This window comes from Strongylocentrotus purpuratus, unplaced genomic scaffold (genome assembly GCF_000002235.5).
Source record: "Strongylocentrotus purpuratus isolate Spur 01 unplaced genomic scaffold, Spur_5.0 spur5_scaffold_3, whole genome shotgun sequence".
Taxonomy (NCBI): Eukaryota; Metazoa; Echinodermata; class Echinoidea; order Camarodonta; family Strongylocentrotidae; genus Strongylocentrotus; species Strongylocentrotus purpuratus.
In genome coordinates this window covers 6,355,064-6,374,338 of record NW_022145609.1, presented here as the reverse complement: position 1 = coordinate 6,374,338, position 19,275 = coordinate 6,355,064, and the positions used below count along the sequence as shown (strand labels likewise).

The 19,275-nt window shown below is 36.3% G+C and overlaps 2 long non-coding RNA genes across 2 annotated transcripts; both read left to right on the top strand.

The window, feature by feature from the left end:
• The first annotated feature begins 3,544 nt into the window (after window positions 1-3,544).
• LOC115928809 lies at window positions 3,545-6,842 on the top strand. Its single transcript, XR_004066226.1, has 4 exons — window positions 3,545-3,651; window positions 4,785-4,928; window positions 5,253-5,414; window positions 5,847-6,842. It is a non-coding gene; the product is annotated as an uncharacterized LOC115928809 (long non-coding RNA).
• Window positions 6,843-12,163: 5,321 nt separating this feature from the next.
• Window positions 12,164-13,555, top strand: LOC115928594. The gene is made up of 3 exons (XR_004066095.1): window positions 12,164-12,269; window positions 12,680-12,831; window positions 13,243-13,555. It is a non-coding gene; the product is annotated as an uncharacterized LOC115928594 (long non-coding RNA).
• Window positions 13,556-19,275: the final 5,720 nt, after the last annotated feature.

Genomic DNA, 19,275 nt, shown 5'->3' with positions numbered 1-19,275 from the left:
GATCTAATTCGAATAACTCTGCATTCATGAGGTAACAGATAATCCCGACCTCTACAATATATTCACTTAGCCTATAGTTATACATAACTTCCAACGCCAATCTGAAAGGAAAAAATAACACATTCCCACACCAAAATCAGTATTGACAAACATGTACATGTAGTATTAGCCGGTCAAACGCGATTTCACTGTGAACATAAAAAAGTCATGGCTAGGCCATCTAATAGTCTACTTCAAAAACATGAGCTAAATCTTTCTTGTATCTTCAATACTGAAAAGACGGAAGTACAGAAACCCTCTCCTTCCGACTTGAATTAATATTACCAACTGACAGTAATAATATGAAAATGAAAGGGATATCTGGCACCTCATGTGAATACAATGGTGGTAGAGCCTACAACCAACAAACTTTGATGTTACTATGCTCTCACAACCTCAATTCAATTTCAACAAATAGTATTGACTTTAAAATTTCTGCAAAAATGCCAGTTGATTAAATAGCTTATAAGGACCTCTGTGGTGTTACTAACATCATATTTTGAGTAAGTATAACTGATATCTAAAATGAATTATGATTAAAAATTTTTTTTTTTTTTTTAAATAAATGAAACCGAACTTTTTCAGCTGGTCTTTTGTTAGCATTCCCTTTCTTCTTGTCGATTACAAGCCAAATGTAGAATAGGCTAAGAAGAACCATACATTCCTCATCTTGTTTGCCATATTTTCGAAAACTATTGCAGGTTTTCAAATACAGATATCGCTGAAAATTATGAGACCGAACCTGACAGAAAATCTTTAAACATAGGATTTTCCGGCCAAATTCGCGAGTTTGTCATTTTAAGTTAATTTGTCTTGCGTTCAAATTCGACGGTTTTAGTGCTGTCAGATATATCTTGGGTTTATATTCCTTTTTCTAGTTTTCAAATCTATGAAGTTTTCGTTAGAATCTATGTATGTTTCATTCAAATTAATGAATAGTTTGCTTCTTGTTATTTGGACATTTGAGTTGGCGCTACACGTTTTCTGGAATATACATTTCTCGTTTATTACACACTTTTTATAGCTCATTCTCTTTCTTTCAAGATTGTTTTTTGCATGTGTATTTCATCATATTCTATTTTCTTGCATTTATACACTTCATATACACTGTTGGTCATAATGGTGGAATATTTATTGTTACCCCAGTTTAGGGAAGGATTTTTAAAAATTATTTATTTCTAATAGATCTAGATAATGGCATACATTCTCACATTTTATTGAATATTAATTTGCGAGTGTTTGTTTTGCGTGACTGCTTAATCATATGTGTGCTACTATGCTAATCAGCTGGGACCTACGTCCTTAAGTCATAATTGACAGTAATAAGGATTAATGCCTCACAAAAGAGCACTAATATATAGCTGATTGACACGATTTTTATCCTGGGGCCTCACAGTAACAAGGCCATTGCTTAGCCCCTGAATCATGACTGTACGCAGTGTTTGCCAGGGTACGCGGCCCCTTCCACAAATCCCCCAAAACGAAGAAAATGCAATAAATTATCAATAATTCATTGCATTTCCCCCCGGCCCCCAACAGGAAAAATTCCTCTGTAGGGCCATGCATTATGGTTCAAGGCATGGCCACAAAGAGGAATTTTTTCTGTTGGGGGCCGGGGGGGAAATGCAATGTATTATTGATAATTTATTGCATTTTCTTCGTTTTGGGGGATTTGTGGAAGGGGCCGCGTACCCTAGCAAACACTGCGTACAGTCATGATTCAGGGGCTAAGCAATGGCCTCATTACTGTGAGGCCCCAGGATAAAAATCGTGTCGATCAGCTATATTAGTGCCCCTTTTTGAGGCATTAATCCTCATTACTGTCAATTATGATTTAAGGACGTAGGTTCCCTAGCTGATTAGCATAGGAGCACACATATGATTTAGGAGTCACGCAGAACAAACACTCGCAAATTAATATTCAATAAAATCTGAGAATGTATGCCATTATCTAGATCTATTAGAAATAAATAATTTTTTTAAATCCTTCCCTTAACTGGGGTAAAAATAATTATTCCACCATTATGACCAACAGTGTACTTTTAGATTTATGTGATATTCATCAGCATTTAAGTTTGATTGTTAAGAAGAAAAAAAGACTTACATCGACGGACTTAATGTTCTCAATATTTTTGTAAATTTTCATGTAAGGAAGTTGTTTGTCTTCTGTTTAATCATAAATTTATCACAATTTCATTATGGAAGAAGGGTACAATATTGCGACTGGGGTAGGTATTTTTGTATCTCCACTTTTCCGGGGTATATGAACATGTTCATGTACGTGCAGAAATGCCATATCCCTTGATTTCGCCCCTTCTTTACCAAATGTCTTACTACACCCATATGCATTGTCCTCAAAATTAATAAATGGAATAACAGAAAATACCCTAATGGCAAAGCATGCATTTAATTGCATTTTTTTAAAACTGTAAACGTGTGTTGCATTTCTTCCCTTAACATTCCTAACTTGAATAAACATTATTCGAATACGAATGACAGGTGTTAATTTGAATGATAAAAATGATGCCTCGACAAGTGACGATTAATTTGAATGCTAGTTAAGCAGTTTCTAAATTAAATGACAGATCTATGAAACCCTTTTAGTGCGGTATGGTATGTAATCCCGTAGGATTTTTGTGCCAAAGTGGATTTTTCTTCTGTTTTGGCTTCAAAAGGGCCCCAATTGACCAAAAAATGATGGGGTTCAGTATTTCAGACCCCTCCTTCATTTCCTGGGGGTCCATATTGGGCGCCAAAATAGCTTATATAAAGCGCAATAGGGAAATTTGGTGTCTTCCGGAAAATTTGAACCCCATCAATTTCTGATAGTTTGGACCCCAACCCAGCAAACACAAAACGTTTTTAAAACGTCTACAGAACGTTCATATTAGGTTCTGTACGTCTTCGTCCATATTAAACGTTTAAAAAACGTTTATATAACGTCTAAGTTGGGACCTTACATTCGCTGCGGAGCTAGGTCTTTTGAAGACGTTCAGAAAACGTTTTGTGGACGTTACAAATTAAACGTTCTTGGATAGGTCCTGTAAAACGTTTACAGAACGTTTTATTCAGACGTATTTTGTTGAATTTATTTTTAATGTCCAAATAAATATTTCTTAAAAAATACCAGCTGGCGAAATTAGGCCACATGCATACGCATGGGGGGGGGGGGGTCGAGGTATGCCAAACTAATGCACTCCTGTGGCGTAGCGATGGGGGGAGGCACGTGCCCCCCAATAATTTTGAGGGAAAAAAATAAAAAACATAAGGTGAAATTATTTGAAGAAAAGTAGTGACCCCTTCCCCTCACATATAACGTTTGTGCCCCTCGATCCCCCCCCCCAGCCCAATCAGTCCGACCGCGCTACGTCATTTATATGCTCCATTCAACCACGTACTGTATACAAAGTGCGTACGTACATGGTGGGGAGAGGGGGGTCAACTGCGGACGCACCGTATATAATCGTACCACTGTAGAGGTCAGTGAATCGTACCCGGCACGGCCGGTGCGCGCGGCGCTTGCATGCCGCGTGTTTTAAATTGACTGACGAGTTGACTGCTTGATGACGTGACTTCGAGATTTCAAATAATCTGTTAGACTGCGACACCGAGGTAAGCGTTACTTTAACATTTTGATATCTGTAAGGAATTTAAGCTTTGTTTGATTGATTTTGAAGCATGTAAAATGAAATAAAATATTGATTATTTGCATTAAAACTAAAAGTACGGTAGACTCTATGTCGCATGTGCAGGCCGTTGAAACTCTCATTGCATTGACTGGTACCGTATGGTAATTGGGTAGGCTAGGCTATGTGCACACATAACTCCAGGAAGCTCCGATGCCGAACGGCGTCGGAGCTTCTTGGAGTTATACATAGCTGCATTACTATCCTGGCTGTGTATTAAAAGCTGTGCTATTGATACTCAACATTTCAAACACCACTGTACAAAACTCTTTCACTAAAAATCGGTACTTTAGTGACAATTGATGACACCTAAATAGCAGTAGGCCTAATAGAAATTTGTTCAACTTACCGATGTTATTTTATTAGAATTTAGAAAGAACAATTTAGAAATTCAAATTGTTTGTCTACTGTCAAACTTTGCTTACAGCCGCATCGGCATGATAAGTGCATTGTGTATTATGTGTGTATTGACTATTCCTTTTAAGCAAATGCTGCCCATTAACATGTAGTGCAGTGCTAGAGGTCAATACGCATAATAGCATCGACTCTTTGCTGGAGTGGGTATGTGCGCATGGCTCATTACATTACATGGTAATCGGATGATTAAAACAGTTGAGTTGTTAACTTTGCTGTCTGGAAAAATCATGGAAAGTTCCCATCGGGATTTAAAATGCTATTTCGTGAAGAAAATAAGTCCCTCGACTACCATCTCATTTCTTGACTTATTTACTCTTCCCTCAATAGCATTTAAAATCCCACGGGAGTGGAACATATTCCATGCTTTTCCCTCCACCACCATTTAGCAACTTTATATTATCCCACCCCCTATTACAACAGGTTTGTTTTTTAGGCAATTGAAATAGCTCCCAAACCACCTTTTTTGTATGGATTTTGTCTTTATAGAAATATCGAGACCTAGACCTAGATCTATATCTTGTTCTCAATTTCGTCCCTTTAAAAAAATTCTTTTTAGTTCAGATGACACATTATTTAAAGAAATTGATTTCCAATAACGTAGATTAACTTAAGGATTGATTTGTTTTTCATTTTTACATACAGGCAACTATGTGAAAGCGCAAAAACATCGCCAGGAAGGCAGAGGACACGTCAGATCTGGTACCGGAAGATGATGCTGTGTAGAAGCGAAAGAGACGTCTTCCCAGAGATTTAGCAAATCTTCAAGTGATTCCGGAAGTGACGCTGGTAAGTATTTGTCTCTTGATGGTTAGTAGTGCTTGGCTCGGCCAGAGACGTATAATCTTATTTCTCGTTTTCTTCAAAATCCAACAGATGATGAAAACCTAAGATAATTTATTTGGGATAGCTAGACCTGCTTTGTGTCCCAGCCATGCAAAATGATGATTAATAGATGTGGCACCATTCCGGCAAAACTGGAAATTAATTTGTAATCTAGGCATAAATTTCGGACAAGAAGTGTGCATTACCCAAAAGTTTGTTCAGTTTATGAGAATTCTTGTCATGTCTTGATATCCCTTTTAACATCTGCAATGTGTCTCTATTTTTCAGATCTTGAATCGGTTCGGACCCAAGAAAACAACATGTACGCGGAGGAACGACTAAGGCTGTGGCAGCGGAGATACCAATGCCGAAACTGAATGCAAAGTCCAAGTCCACATCGCATTTTTCAGTTCCAACCCACAACTCCAGCAAGGGCTCGGGCTTCGGAAAGTAAGTTTTTTTCAGATAGCATTTCACAAACAAAAGTTTCTGAGGTTTTTTTTTTATCAGAACATATACTGTAGAGCGTATAAACAAACAAAACAACATTTGCCATTTGTACTAAGTTGCTACACTAAAATACTGTTGGATTGGATAAGAGAGACAGATTATCTCGGCGTACATGTAATTTATTTTATCAACAAGGCATGGGTATAGTTTTCTTACAGAAGAGTCGCTTTTAAATCCTTACACTATGTATACTTTGTTGGAAGCGCTGCACAGGTGTTGTCTTTGAAGCTGGGTGATATATTCCTGAAGTGACTAAATTGGACAGCTATCAAACATATCTTGCCAAAATATCCTATTCATTTGCTGTCAAACTTTTTAATGACTTGAACTGTTATTATAATGCATTTTATGTATCTGTTTTTTTCTTCTCAGGCAATTGTCAAGTGCAGGTACTGTGTACGCTGCAGAGGCTGGAGGAAGGGCAGCAGCATCTGACGCAGTTGGTACAAAAACTGCTTTTGTCTAAATCGGGAGCGGCCGTTGATGTGGAAGACCTGAGGGAGCCGTTTACCGAACCAGTGAACACCAAATTTTCATTCAAGGTAGATTAAGATACCTTCATTCAGGGGCAATGCAAAAATCCTAAAACTCATATTGAAACCAAATTTGACCATTTCAGCTAATAATGGAGAAACTTTATCAGCGACATAACAGTTTTGTTGGTGCATCTTTTTGGATTGAATTGCCAACATCTTGTTGAGAATGCAAGACAAAGTTGTATAGGTCTGTAAATGTACTACTTTTTGTAAGGATGCTGAAACCAATGTGTGTGCTGCCAAACTCTCGACACTGTTTATTTATAACCTTGTCTTCTATATTCATAGACCCTTAAATTTGAGTATTCATATTTGCCTGTTAATAATTCATATCAACTCATTTCTATCAGTTTATTGTAAATAGCTTTTGGTAGATTGTTCATGTGTTTTGTGTTGATTTTATATTTGAAGTAAGATGCAAGGTCCAATGCAAGGCTTCTGGGAAATCTTGACCTGCCCACTAAATCTTTGGTCGATCAAAAGGACAATTTTTTTACACGGATTTAAGGGGAAATCTACCCTAGAAATTTCACTGCTTCAATCAAAGGAGACAAATTTGAACAAAATTAAAAATAAGAAATGGGCAAACTCAGTAAGGAAAACAAATTAAGGAAACTACTCTTTGTTTACATTTTCTAGTAAATTACTCTCGGCTATTCAATTTGACAATGCTGATGACATCTTGAGTAGCTCTAAATTCACTTTGTACACAAAATTTCACATTTTCTAACCCCCATAGTCAAAGCATGTTGTGTAGAAAGCTATTCGTCATCAGTAATCTGAACATACTCTGATTAAAAGCTGTGGAAATGTGTAACTTTAAGGAAAATTTTGTGTACAAAGTTGATGGATAGCTACTCACAGTTGATGTCATCAGTGTTGCCAATTTGTAGAGCTGAAACGAGTGTAGTTTCCATATATTTTTTTGCTGTACTTTTACTTGAAATGTGACTTCTTAAAATAGTCATATTTGTATCACTTGTAGAAGTTGATGAGAAAGTAAATACATCGTGTACTCTTTTGAATAGTTATAATTTGCACCGGATGATGAAGCTAATCCTGGGTGGAGGCACATAGCTAAATCGGTTATTCACATGTATTTAATGATAATTTGTGACATTTTGTTAAAAGGTTCTGGTGAATTTATTCACATTGATATAGTACACAAAGAAATTCTATGCACTATTTGGTTTTACCAAAGATCAAGACTTATTATAGAAAGATTTCTTAATCATTTGCTGGGGCATCTTTTTGGCATGAATTGCCAGGTTCTGTAAATAACTCAAATTGCTTTTATAAAGTGTGTTACCAAAGTTGCTATATGTGTGCTGCCAAATTCTTGACACTATTCATTTTTTATCTTGCCTTGTATATTTAGACCCGTGAATATATGAGTATTCATATTTGCCAGTTAATGAGGCATATCTTCAACTCATCTATCATTTTCTTATGTTTTATTTGTAGATTGTTCATGTGTTGACACTATTAATTTATATCTTGTCTTGTATATTCATAGAGACATAGACCCGTAAATATATGAGTATTCATATTTGCCAGTTAATGACATATCTTCAACTCATCTATCAGATTATTGTGTATTATTTGTATATTGTTCATGTGTTATGTATCTATAGTTTTAGAGGGATAGTTTAGTATTGGTCAAACTTAACTTTAAAACCAAAACCTGCACCATCACGGTGCAATGTAATAATCACAAACGGCCAAGTAAAACCCCTGTTAATATTAAAAATGACCCGTTACTTTCAGTTTCTGCATTTAATGTTTGTTACAATAATAATTAAATATCTATATAAATTGCTTTTTAAAGAACTATTCAGATTTATTTTCTTCAAAGTAGTCTTCAAGCATTTTTAATATTTTGAATAAAAATATATCTATGGATATTTCAGCCGTTTGTGAACCGATTTTGATAAAATAACAATTTATTCTTAATATTAGAATTGTATGTTCTTTCGGGGGCACTTCGGGAAATACCATTACTCTTTTTCAAATATACATGATGTACTGTATTGCCAAGCCTTTGTACATATTTTGTAAATATGTTTGATAATAAATTCATAAAATCAATCAAATACATGTGTGACCTAGCGTTTATTAAAAATTCACTGTATATTGGACGTTCTTAAAAGGTTTTCTGAACGTTCTTAAAACGTTTCCAGGACGTTCTAGACGTTCTTAAAAGGTTTACTGAATGTTTTAAAAACGTTTCCAGGACGTTCTAGACGTTCTTAAAAGGTTTTCTGAACGTTTCCAGGACGTTCTGGACGTTCTTAAAAGGTTTTCTGAACGTTCTCAAAACGTTTACAGTACATTCTAGACGTTCTTAAAAGGTTCTCTTGGACGTTCTAGACGTTCTTTAAACGTCCTGGAAACGTTCTAGACGTTCCTAAAAAGGTTTTCCGGACGTTTTTAAGGTTCTTAAAACGTTCTTAAAACGTCCCAAACGTCCGACAGGTTTTCTGCAGGTCCTTGCACTTAAAAGCAAATCTTTAAAAGGTTTTTTATTGGTTCTAAAAACGTTTAGAAAACGTTCAAAAAACGTCCATTTGGAACGTTCCAAAAAACGTTTTCAACCTACCACAAATAGACGTTTTTAGAACGTTTTCACAAAACGTTTAGAAAACCAATTTGGAACCTTTTTAGAACGTTCAGAAAACGTCCAATTGTTAGTTGGGAATGAATCCAAAAATGCAAAAAATCAACTTTAGCACAAAAGTCCTAAGGGAGCTGTTTCAGTGACATACCGTACCACACTATTCGACCAAAATTTTAAATTGAATACCAAAACGGGAAAATTCAATGATAATTGGCATGGCAAAGCCGATCTGCACTAACTTCAATGCAAAGTAAATGAATTCGAATGACAAACTCGCGAATTTCGCCGGGAAACCTATATATTTACAAACATTGGACATGAAAGTTTTCATCATAAGACCTAATACACGTACATACAATATACCAGCAAAATCAAACTGAAAGGAACTCAGTGGTAAACAGAAACAAAATTACAAACAAAAACAGGCTCTGTACATGTATGTACCATGATATCTGTTTGTTATGATGCACTATTTTACATATCGCGGACTACAATATGAATATAATAATCAAAGGTATCTGAAGTAACTATGAACATGAGCGTTAGTAGTAGACAACAATTGTTATATACCTCACTTAAGAAATCCAGCCATCTGATTGGTCGAATTGCATTCATAAACTTCAACTGTTCCTGTAAAATTCCCGGTAACCATGCATAAAACATTTAATATTTTTAATAACCATGGTTATTAAAAAAATAGGTCAGCCTCCATGGTTACCCCATAGGTTTACATGTTAAAAAATGGTTTGAGCGATCGAGGATACCGTATGTGTGCGAAGGATTGGTCGGTAATTTCAATACAATTGAATCTCGATCGATCTTACCGACAATTTTATCTTGCATTGTTGACATGAAGACGAAAATAAACTTCCAAAAACAAAAAAACAACATCTGCCGATAGATCTTGATCTAAGTTCGTGCCAATATGCATTGCAAAAGTAAAAGAAGGGTGCTTTTGCGAAGCATTCATCACGCCGAAGCCGGTTTCAATCCATTTTAATGTATATATTGTACAAAACTGCCAAGTATGTGAACAGCGCGCGATGGCCGAGTGGTGTAAGGCGTTGGTATAAGTTTCATCACTCATTGTACGCAAGAGTTCGACTCTCACCTTCGACAAAAAAAAAAGTATTTTTTATTTTTTATTTTTTAGTCAATTTTTTTTCGGCATATAAAAGTATTAATGACTGCTTTAATATTCGAGAAATAGTTGTTTTCATACGCTCTCGGGAAGGTTACAATTGTGCTATTCCCCTCGGCAAGCCTCGGGGAATAGCACAATTCTAACCTTCCCTTGAGCGTAATAAAACAACTATTTCTCTCAAAGCAGTCATTAATACTATATTAATATCTTACTCCTAGGATGATGTTCTTGTCTCATCCATGTTATTCATTTATTTTTTCATTATCTATCTGTTTATCAGTTCTTCTTAATTTTATCATTATATTTGTTGTTTTATTATTATTATTGTCATTATTGTTATCATTTAGAAAAACATACAGAAAACAAACTATAAAACCGGGAAGTTATTATTTCGCTTACAAATAGTCCTTCCATCTTTGAGAGAAATCGATTAAATTACTTCAAAGCCTCATAATTATGAAAGCATGAACATGAAAAGGAAACGATTGGTTTTATTCTAAAATAAGACAGGGTGATGTAGCAAATTTTTGATTTGAAACTGAAAGAGGAAAGTTAATGTCAACAAGCCCAGGAAACAAAACAGAAAGATTTTTTTAGGTCATTTCAGCGCGAGACACGTCAACGTTTATTTCTTCTCCAGTCTGTGTACATGTACATGCATTTTGAAATATAATCATAAATGAATAGCATCTCTTTCTGACACCAACTCCCATACTTCAAAGCCTCATAATTATGGAAGCATGACCATGAAAAGGAAACGATTGGTTTTATTCTAAAATAAGACAGGGTGATGTAGCAAATTTTTGATTTGAAACTGAAAGAGGAAAGTTAATGTCAACAAGCCCAGGAAACAAAACAGAAAGATTTTTTAAGTCATTTCAGCGCGAGACACGTCAACGTTTATTTCTTCTCCAGTCTATGTACATGTACATGCATTTTGAAATACAATCATAAATGAATAGCATCTCTTTCTGACACCAACTCCCATCTATTTGTTGATTTAATATGAAGTTCGCCTACCAGGAGACAGCGTTCGTTACTATCGCCATTGTAGCCATCTTGTTTTTACAAGGGGGTAAGAATACTTAGAAATATATCCATGTTCGTCATAAAAAACTCTTCGCTTTTTTTGTTCTGTTTAAAAAAATTCTTATTGCTTAGTTTAATTTAATTTTTGTGTTAAAAAGGGGGCAAATCACTTCCGGTTTATCCTACCTTGGGGGGGGGGGGGCTGTTAATTATATCTGCTGTTTCAACATTCCGCTGTGTCAGGTATTAAATTAGGAAAGCTCGGAGCAAGCAACCGCCTTATAATTTCGAAACTGTCACTTTCATATCTTAACAAGTCAGCCAGAATGGCACCGACTGGATGACGCAGTCTATCTAGTGGATAGCACCACCGCAGTGAGAGGGTACGATCAGGCGCAGGCTGTCTGTCAAGGTTACGGAGCGAATCTAGCAAGGGTTGACTCAGATGAGATCCAGGTATAAAAAAGATTCCAATAATGGTCAGATGTTAATCACAATTACTTATTTAACTTGTAATGTGATAGATATACAACTTTAACCTATCTTTTCAAATTGTAAATTGCAGTTGTGCGTCGGTCAATGGAGGTGCGCACCATATTTGTCTTTATTTAGTTGATTGCCACTGTTTTTCTTACCTTATCTATGTTACTTTTGTATTTTTGCTTTTTCTTCTAATTTAATTCTACGGGTTATAGTCTTCTCTTAATCAGAACACTGTGCGCTTAGAAACATCAGTATTAAGCGCCTAATAAATGTTATGTATTATTATTTATTATTATTTAACTTAGGCTAAGTTCTGTTTAAATGTGTTGTAATTACAAATCCACCGTTGTTGACCGTTGTGAGGGTGATAATTATAGTAAAAATGAATGAATGCAAAATAAACAGTGCACTGATAATAAATGATTTGTTCCTGGCGCATGAGATGATATCTATTACATGCGAGGATTGCTCTTATTGATTGCATCACCTACGCTAATAGAGCCTACGAGGGCAGTTAGTATATGGGCGAGTAATATAATGCAATCTGTGCACGATTTACTTCTCGAACGTCACTCTCACAGCAATGACGCATCGTGTCCAAGGGGTAATATTCATTTAATCGAAAAATGTCCGATTCTTTATAAAAAAAAACGATTCTAAATCATTGCCGTATAATGTTGTGTACGTTTCTCCATTCGTGTGATGTCACGTATAGAGAGATGTGGAGAATGTTTCACTTTGGTTAAAAATTTTCAAATCAATATCATCTGACGCTCAGTCCATAAAACTTTTCTTTGTGATTTCTATTCCGGATAATTGGTTTTAGAAGTAGGAAGTGAGTTTTATATTTTGTATTTGTCAATATCAATCCAGGCTTTCTTGACGACTTTCATTACTCCGGCCTTACAAAATAGCCGGTGCTTTTGGATTGGTTGCAGCAGGGACAGAGAGGGTCAGTTTAGATGGCTTGACGGCACACCAGTGATGTAAGTACTTTAATCACGATATCGGCAATAAAATAAGTGCATTTCTTTGATTAATCTAATAGGACTAAACTCATGCCGTTTGACAGTTAGTTGTCATTGGACGTTAGATCTTCATGTGTAGCGAGGAAGTTTGTCAGAATTTATGAGGAATGCACGTTTCTAGATTTATCTTAATTAAAATACCATGCAAACATAAAACGTTCTTAAGACGTTCACAAAACTTTCCAATGTCGTTAAAACGGTTATGATTTTAATGTTATTTATGTCCTATGAATGATTAGTTAACCGGCATTACTTGTAGGAGTGAATAGTCTGCAGTCCGAATAATAGTATTTGCTCACCTTCAAGCCCGGGTGTTTCATTGTTATTGCAATTGTCCTGCATTTCATTTTTGTTTTGTTTTTAATTAGATATGATGGTTGGGGACAAGGTGAACCAAACAATAATGGTGGAGTTCAAAATTGTGCTTGCATCAGGTCGGTCAGAGAGTTTAGAAAGCATGGAAAATGGGACGATGACCTCTGTACAGCGGACAGAAACTTGATTTGCCAGAAAGGAATTTGTGAGTCAAATCACATTTATCAATACTAGACTTAAATATGTGTCTTGAGATGTCACTCTTGTCTTATATCCATTGCACACAAGGTTTATTACTTTTGCCTGATGCAACAGTGAGGTGCGGTTTTTGATGCGCAGTGTGAAAAAGGCGTCGTGCAGAGAATGGCTGCGAAATTAACAATGCAGTATCACATGGCGCATGGGCTAACTACTTAATTCACTGACTTGTTTAGCGCAGGTAATTGACGCAATCAAAATTAAGTTTTGTGTACAGCGGGCTTTACATTTGAAATAATTTCAACATCTAATTTATTTAGTAATAAAAATTTTGTCATTTACTGTCATATATATTGCTAGATTTGGTATTTTATTGCCTTTCTACCACTCCCATTCTTTCTTGTATCTCATCCTACAGATAATTTCCGACTCGACACGATCCCTCGAACTATTCCCGGTTTCGCCCCGCGTTTTGCTCATGTCTACTGCGCCGTCGATGTCGAAATCGAAGGAGAAACACTGTCTCCAGATGACGTCAAGCTATCCATTGGTCAAACTCTATCGTCATCGAGACCGATCTCTTACTTTTTGACGAGCCTTGATGGTGAATTCCGTAATAATAGTTTCCTCCTTTACAACGTGACCGAAGGTGACCAAATCTTCTGCTACGCTGGTGAACTGCCTGACCGAAATAGATTCTTTTCACTGGCTACTATTTCTGCGGTATTTGATTTTTACGGTAATTACCATATTTAAACTGATTAGGTGATTTTGTATATCAAATGTAAGTAGTGAATAACAACATACACACTGTATATGCATGAACATTATCGGAGATACCTATTTAAGAATGCAACGTTTTTGGAGACTTAATAAGGCAATTCAAAATAGGCCCTAAGATTGGGATTTCAGATTGAGTTTTATTTTTACTTGTTTTATTTGTTGGTTTCTTTGGTGGTGTGTTTTTTCTCATTAAGTACTCTATACATAAAATCAGCGTTTAACTTGATAGCTATATAATTTTCAGCTTTACTAGAGCTGTCATCCGGCCCAACAGTCGGAGAGATCAGCTCGTCATCAGTCACTGTCTTCTGGAGCTCTTGGATACCCTTTCTGGACTCCGGCGACGGACCAGTTGTTGGTTACCTTATCTATCAGCAAACGATGGAAGAGAAATGGCAAGAGGTTGGTAGAATCGACTCAGGTATGGGAGAGGGCGATCTTCAACGAATAATGCAGTTTGTATTGACTGAATTGGAACCAGGAACAGAATACAATATCAGTGTGTCTGCCGTCAGACAAGGTCCAGGCGGAGAAGGACCAAGAAGTCCACTTGTGACTGTTACGACTCCTACCCTCGGTGAGTGGTGATTGGACTAATATTAACGAAGATTTTGTATGCGAATGTAAACAGAAACATCCAACCATCAGCTAAAACGCATTAGTCTTAGCCTCAATAGTCCTATATGGTGTATTTGGCAGTCGGTCATGCTTCCAATTGACATAAGCCATTAATCTTATCCCGACTCTTACCCTTACACTACTGCCCATTCACCCCCCCCCCCCCCCTCCGCTGAGCGAGGAGCCGGACTTGGGAGGAGAGCTGGCTGGACTTTTTTAATAATTCTGTCGAGTAAAAGTGCCAGTCCTTCACTGATTATTGACTACGATGTCGCAATGATCCTACAGTTACCCTCGCCATTAAGACAATCATGGATTTGTCCTTGATCATTGCACAGAACTTCTTAATCTGGTCCACGTTCTATCCTACATACCAATTATTATGCGCAGCCTAGGATCTATGACCAAGGGGGGGGGGGGGACATAGGGCCAGTTTTATTAAAATAGCAAACGTCTCTATTTTACAGTTATTGACTGGCAGGGGGTGTAATATAAAATTATTTGGACCGCTGAAGGGAGTTTTATTTCCTAAGTGGTTATATTTTCCCGAGGGAAAATCTCCCTTCAGGTCCAAAGAGTGTTATATACCCCCTTCCAGTCAATAGCTGTTATATTAGATAGCATTGCTTTTATTTATTTATTAGGTGGTCTGTCGTTTTCGACAGATCACCTATTGTTTTCGTCAGAATTTTCTTTCTTTATTTATTTATTTATTTATTTATTTATTTTTATTTATTTCCTACACTTTTTTGTGCCTAGGATAACTCAAGTTCGGTTTCGTCAATTTCATTTAATATTGGCACAGTCATAGGTCATTGTCATGAGACGTGACAGGAACATTTTCAAGGTCATCAGGTTATCGTGACGTCATCCAGGCGCCATTTTGTGAAATCACGTTATAAATCATATCTCCATGATGCATAATGAAAGGTCATTTATATTCATATCACATATACTTCAGGTCAAGGGTCAACAGGTCATGTCATCAAAGGTCACATAAAGGTCATGACGCGCGCGTACGCGTGCGTCAAAATTTAAAAATGCTCAAAATCACTTATTTATTAAACGAGAGTACTAATCAGGTCATTTTAAGCATTTCAAAATTTTCCGTCCGTACGTGTCCCCGCGCGCGTTAAAGATCAAATTCAAAATTTTTACATGATTTAGATTCCTCTTACCGTAAATGACAATTTGCATTAATTTCAGTCACTCTTGACCTTTCATAAGGCCGTGAGCGCGCGTCAAACTTCAAAATCCGCGCGTGCTGCTATGGGAAATATAATCATATGGCTCCGTTTAGTCTCATTTCACAACGCCCCCTATCGTCAGAGCATGGTCAGATTCAGCAGCCTAACATGTTAGCCTATGTACGTTTTTTTTTTTAAAAATCGTTAAAAATTCATTTTTTGTTTAAACGAAAAGCACATCCACCCCGACGTACGTTATCCCTAGCTCTTTCATTGGAGTCCTCATGTCTCATTGACTTTTAAAAGTTCACCCACCGTAATTTTTCAAAATAGGTTGCAAGCTCGTCATTGCCTATAATACACATGTGAAACAAGTCTAACTTTGGACTCAGTTTACCAAGCGATTTGAAGATTATAGGTCGAGCACACGAAACATAAAAAGCATGAATTATCATAGATCACTTCTGCCTATTTCGTTTTGTCCATTTCATCCAACCCCCCACCGTAAATTTAGTAAAAGCAAACATTTTGCCGAGTTTAGCAAAAACATGAATATTCATGAACGGTCAGACAATACAGTCTTTTAGTACGTAACGTATAATAAATGGGAATGTGCGATGATCCGTGTAGGAGGAAGAGGTCAGTGGTTTGTGCTGGCAATGTTCACGCGAGCGAAAATGAGACAATCGGAGCAATATGGCAAATTTGATCAAAAACATGCCATTTTAAAAATCGAAATAGCTCTTCAGATAGTCGATCGACCCCCAACTTTTATATCATGATTGGAAAAAACATGAGTTGGAGATATGATTTCATGTCTCATTTGACCCTCAATTAACTCATGACGTCATCATAATGGCCTCCGAACTCAAAATTTCAATTTGCATATTATGACGTCAGCAGATTTTTGCAAAATTGATTGTATCTCTGTAAATATTGATCAATTTTCTTTCAAATTTTGATATGTTCTACCTGAGATTATTCTCTACAAATATAGTTACCACGATAATTCATTTTGACAAAGGCATCATGGCATATTTTTGCAATTAATGGAGGCATGTCAATTTTTCACATTTTGCGTGCATTCTCTATGGGACATGACTTTTTCTCAAAACTGGATCTACATTCTCGTCTTTCGCGAGCAATATCTCCGTCGTTTTATCTTTGTTTACCCTGAGCTTTGAGTATGTTGTAGCTGAGACAATAAGCTATCACTAGTGTGCCATTTATTTCTCGATCAGATGCCGGGATCATGCTCATATTTCACTTACAAAGTGGGATTTGAGAATTCAATTTTCAGTTTACGTGTAATCTCTATTGGAAATGTTTTGGTATATCGGTAACGCACTTGACTTCCGACCTCGAGGTCCCTGGTTCGAGTCCGGGCGTTTCTAACAATTTTTTTCTTCACTTTTTTTTCTTTTTGACCTTTCAATGTACCATCTCCTTTGAATATTAAAACACGTACAATCGCAAATAATGTAATAAACAACCATATTTACTTTAATATTACCCTATTATCACTTGATCCATTACTTTTGGCGTGTAATCCTTATGGGAGATGACTTTTTCTCAAATCTGGATTCTACATTCTTGTCTTTTGCGAGCAATATCGCCGTTATTTCGGCTTGATTTTTGTTGATTTTTGAGTATGTTGTAGCTGAGACTATATAATATCTAAATGTTCTCTCATTTTTTTCAGTCTGATGTCATCGTGGTCTGTTGATGATAATCATCAACATCATCATGATCATCATCATCATCATCATCATCGTCATCCCCATTACTATCAAGATCATCATCATGATGATCATCATTGTTTACATGTCTATATAACTTCTCCCTTTCTCAATATAGTAAATATTATAATCTATCATAAGACTTGAAGACAGACCACCTAATTCGTCCCCATGACGAATTAATTTTTTTTTTTTTTTTTTTTTTTTTTTTTTGGGGGGGGGGGGGGGGGTCCATATTTTGTTTTGCCCGATATATTATTTTTTCGGGGACAATCAACATTTTAGAAAAAGAATTGCAAACAAAAAAATTGGGGAAAATAACATTTCGAGATCTTTCAAGAAAAAAAAAACCTTTAAAAAGAAATTCTTGTAAAAAAAAAATTGGGGGAAAATAAATAATTTGAATTTCAAGGAAGAAAAAAAAAATCTTACCCCAAAATGCATTTTGGGGAAGAAAAAACGACCCTCGGTAATTGTGTAAGGTGTGTAATAGACCATTTTCGTAATGTAACCAAATGTAATACACAAGTCTTTATGAAGTGCTTCAATACAAATTGTTTCATTCACCTGATAAGAATAATAGTAATTCAATAGTCAGAATGCAAGCTGCATTATATCAAGTGTTGCTAGGTAGTTCAAGCCATAATGTTTGTCCAACCTGGCAACAACTAATGTATGCAGTATACTATTATTCTTACCAGGTGAATAAAATAATTTGTATTGAGGCACTTCACAAAGACTTATGCATTACATTTGGTTACATTACGAAAATGGCCTATTGGTGACATACAGTCATTGATTAAAAATATATTTATTTCACCAGCTGGTTAATACAACACCGAAAAGTGACCGGCCAGGAAAATATAACAATTTGGATCCTCACAATTGATATCACGTGTCGAGCTCTGCACCAATCACATCTCGATACCTGTCTAAGCTATCTAATATTAATATTTATAGCATTCTTTGTTGAAGCAATAGGTTTATTCTGCAACTAGCAATGAACTGATAAATGTTGGTGATTTACGCTTATTTATTCAATGTTGCAGAGTGTCAGCACCTGACGAATTCTAATGCTCGTTCAGTGGTTTTAATCGTGACATTATTCTTGGGGAACATCATACTTGCTATTGCCATGGTGATTGTATGGTAAGAAAACAAAACATTTTAATTTCTCGCACAAGAGTAATGCCCTTTTCGAAAAACGTTTGAAATGCAGGACGTGGTTTTGCAATATTGACATTGTTTTTAAATGTTCTAATTCCTAATTTTAACTAGTTCATACAACATAGCTACCTGCAATCTAATCCTCTTGTACAGTCTGCATTGCAAAAAGGCATTTCTAGGTTAATTGAGTTACAAAAATCATGTTAATCTCATCATGTTTATTTTAAACCTGAATATCTACATATATAATTATGAAGTAATATACCCTACTGGTATTCCCTCAAAGACCTTGAAAGACAAATGTTCTTATACATGTATCTTTTAATAGTATTTGATGATTTGCCGACTATAATGATAATGATGATGATGATGATGATGGGGAAGATGGAGATGATGGTGATGGGGAAGATGGAGATGATGATGGTGATAATGACGATTGTGATTATCCACTATTTCTGTCTGTCTTTTCTAAATCGACCACCAGCAAGCGAAAGCAAAAGAAGGAAGACCTGCCTCATTTACGTGCTGCCCCATTAGCAGGCGATCCACAGAGCCCTCATTACGATCTGCCTCAACCGAGTGGAGTCAGGCAACGTGCCTACCAGGGATTCAATGGATCGGCAATATCCAAGAAGGTGTTTACGCTGACATCGATGATCCAGAGTGAGTGGAATACGTCAATATTCCATGTGGAGTTCAAAAGTAATGACTATTAGGACTGCGTCGACGACAAGCGTGATATTTGACGCGCAATGAAGTGACATCGTACAAGAAGTACATGTAAAGTTGGTAACTCACTGTCTCGCGACTTGTTGGAGACACACAATATCGAAGAAAAAAAACTTATCGAATAAACGACAATTTTCACTTGGAATCACACTGAATTAGTACTTACGACACATCTGCGTATGTCGCACGAACTCCCGGCAACATTTGGGTCAAAAATTCTCCTGGAGT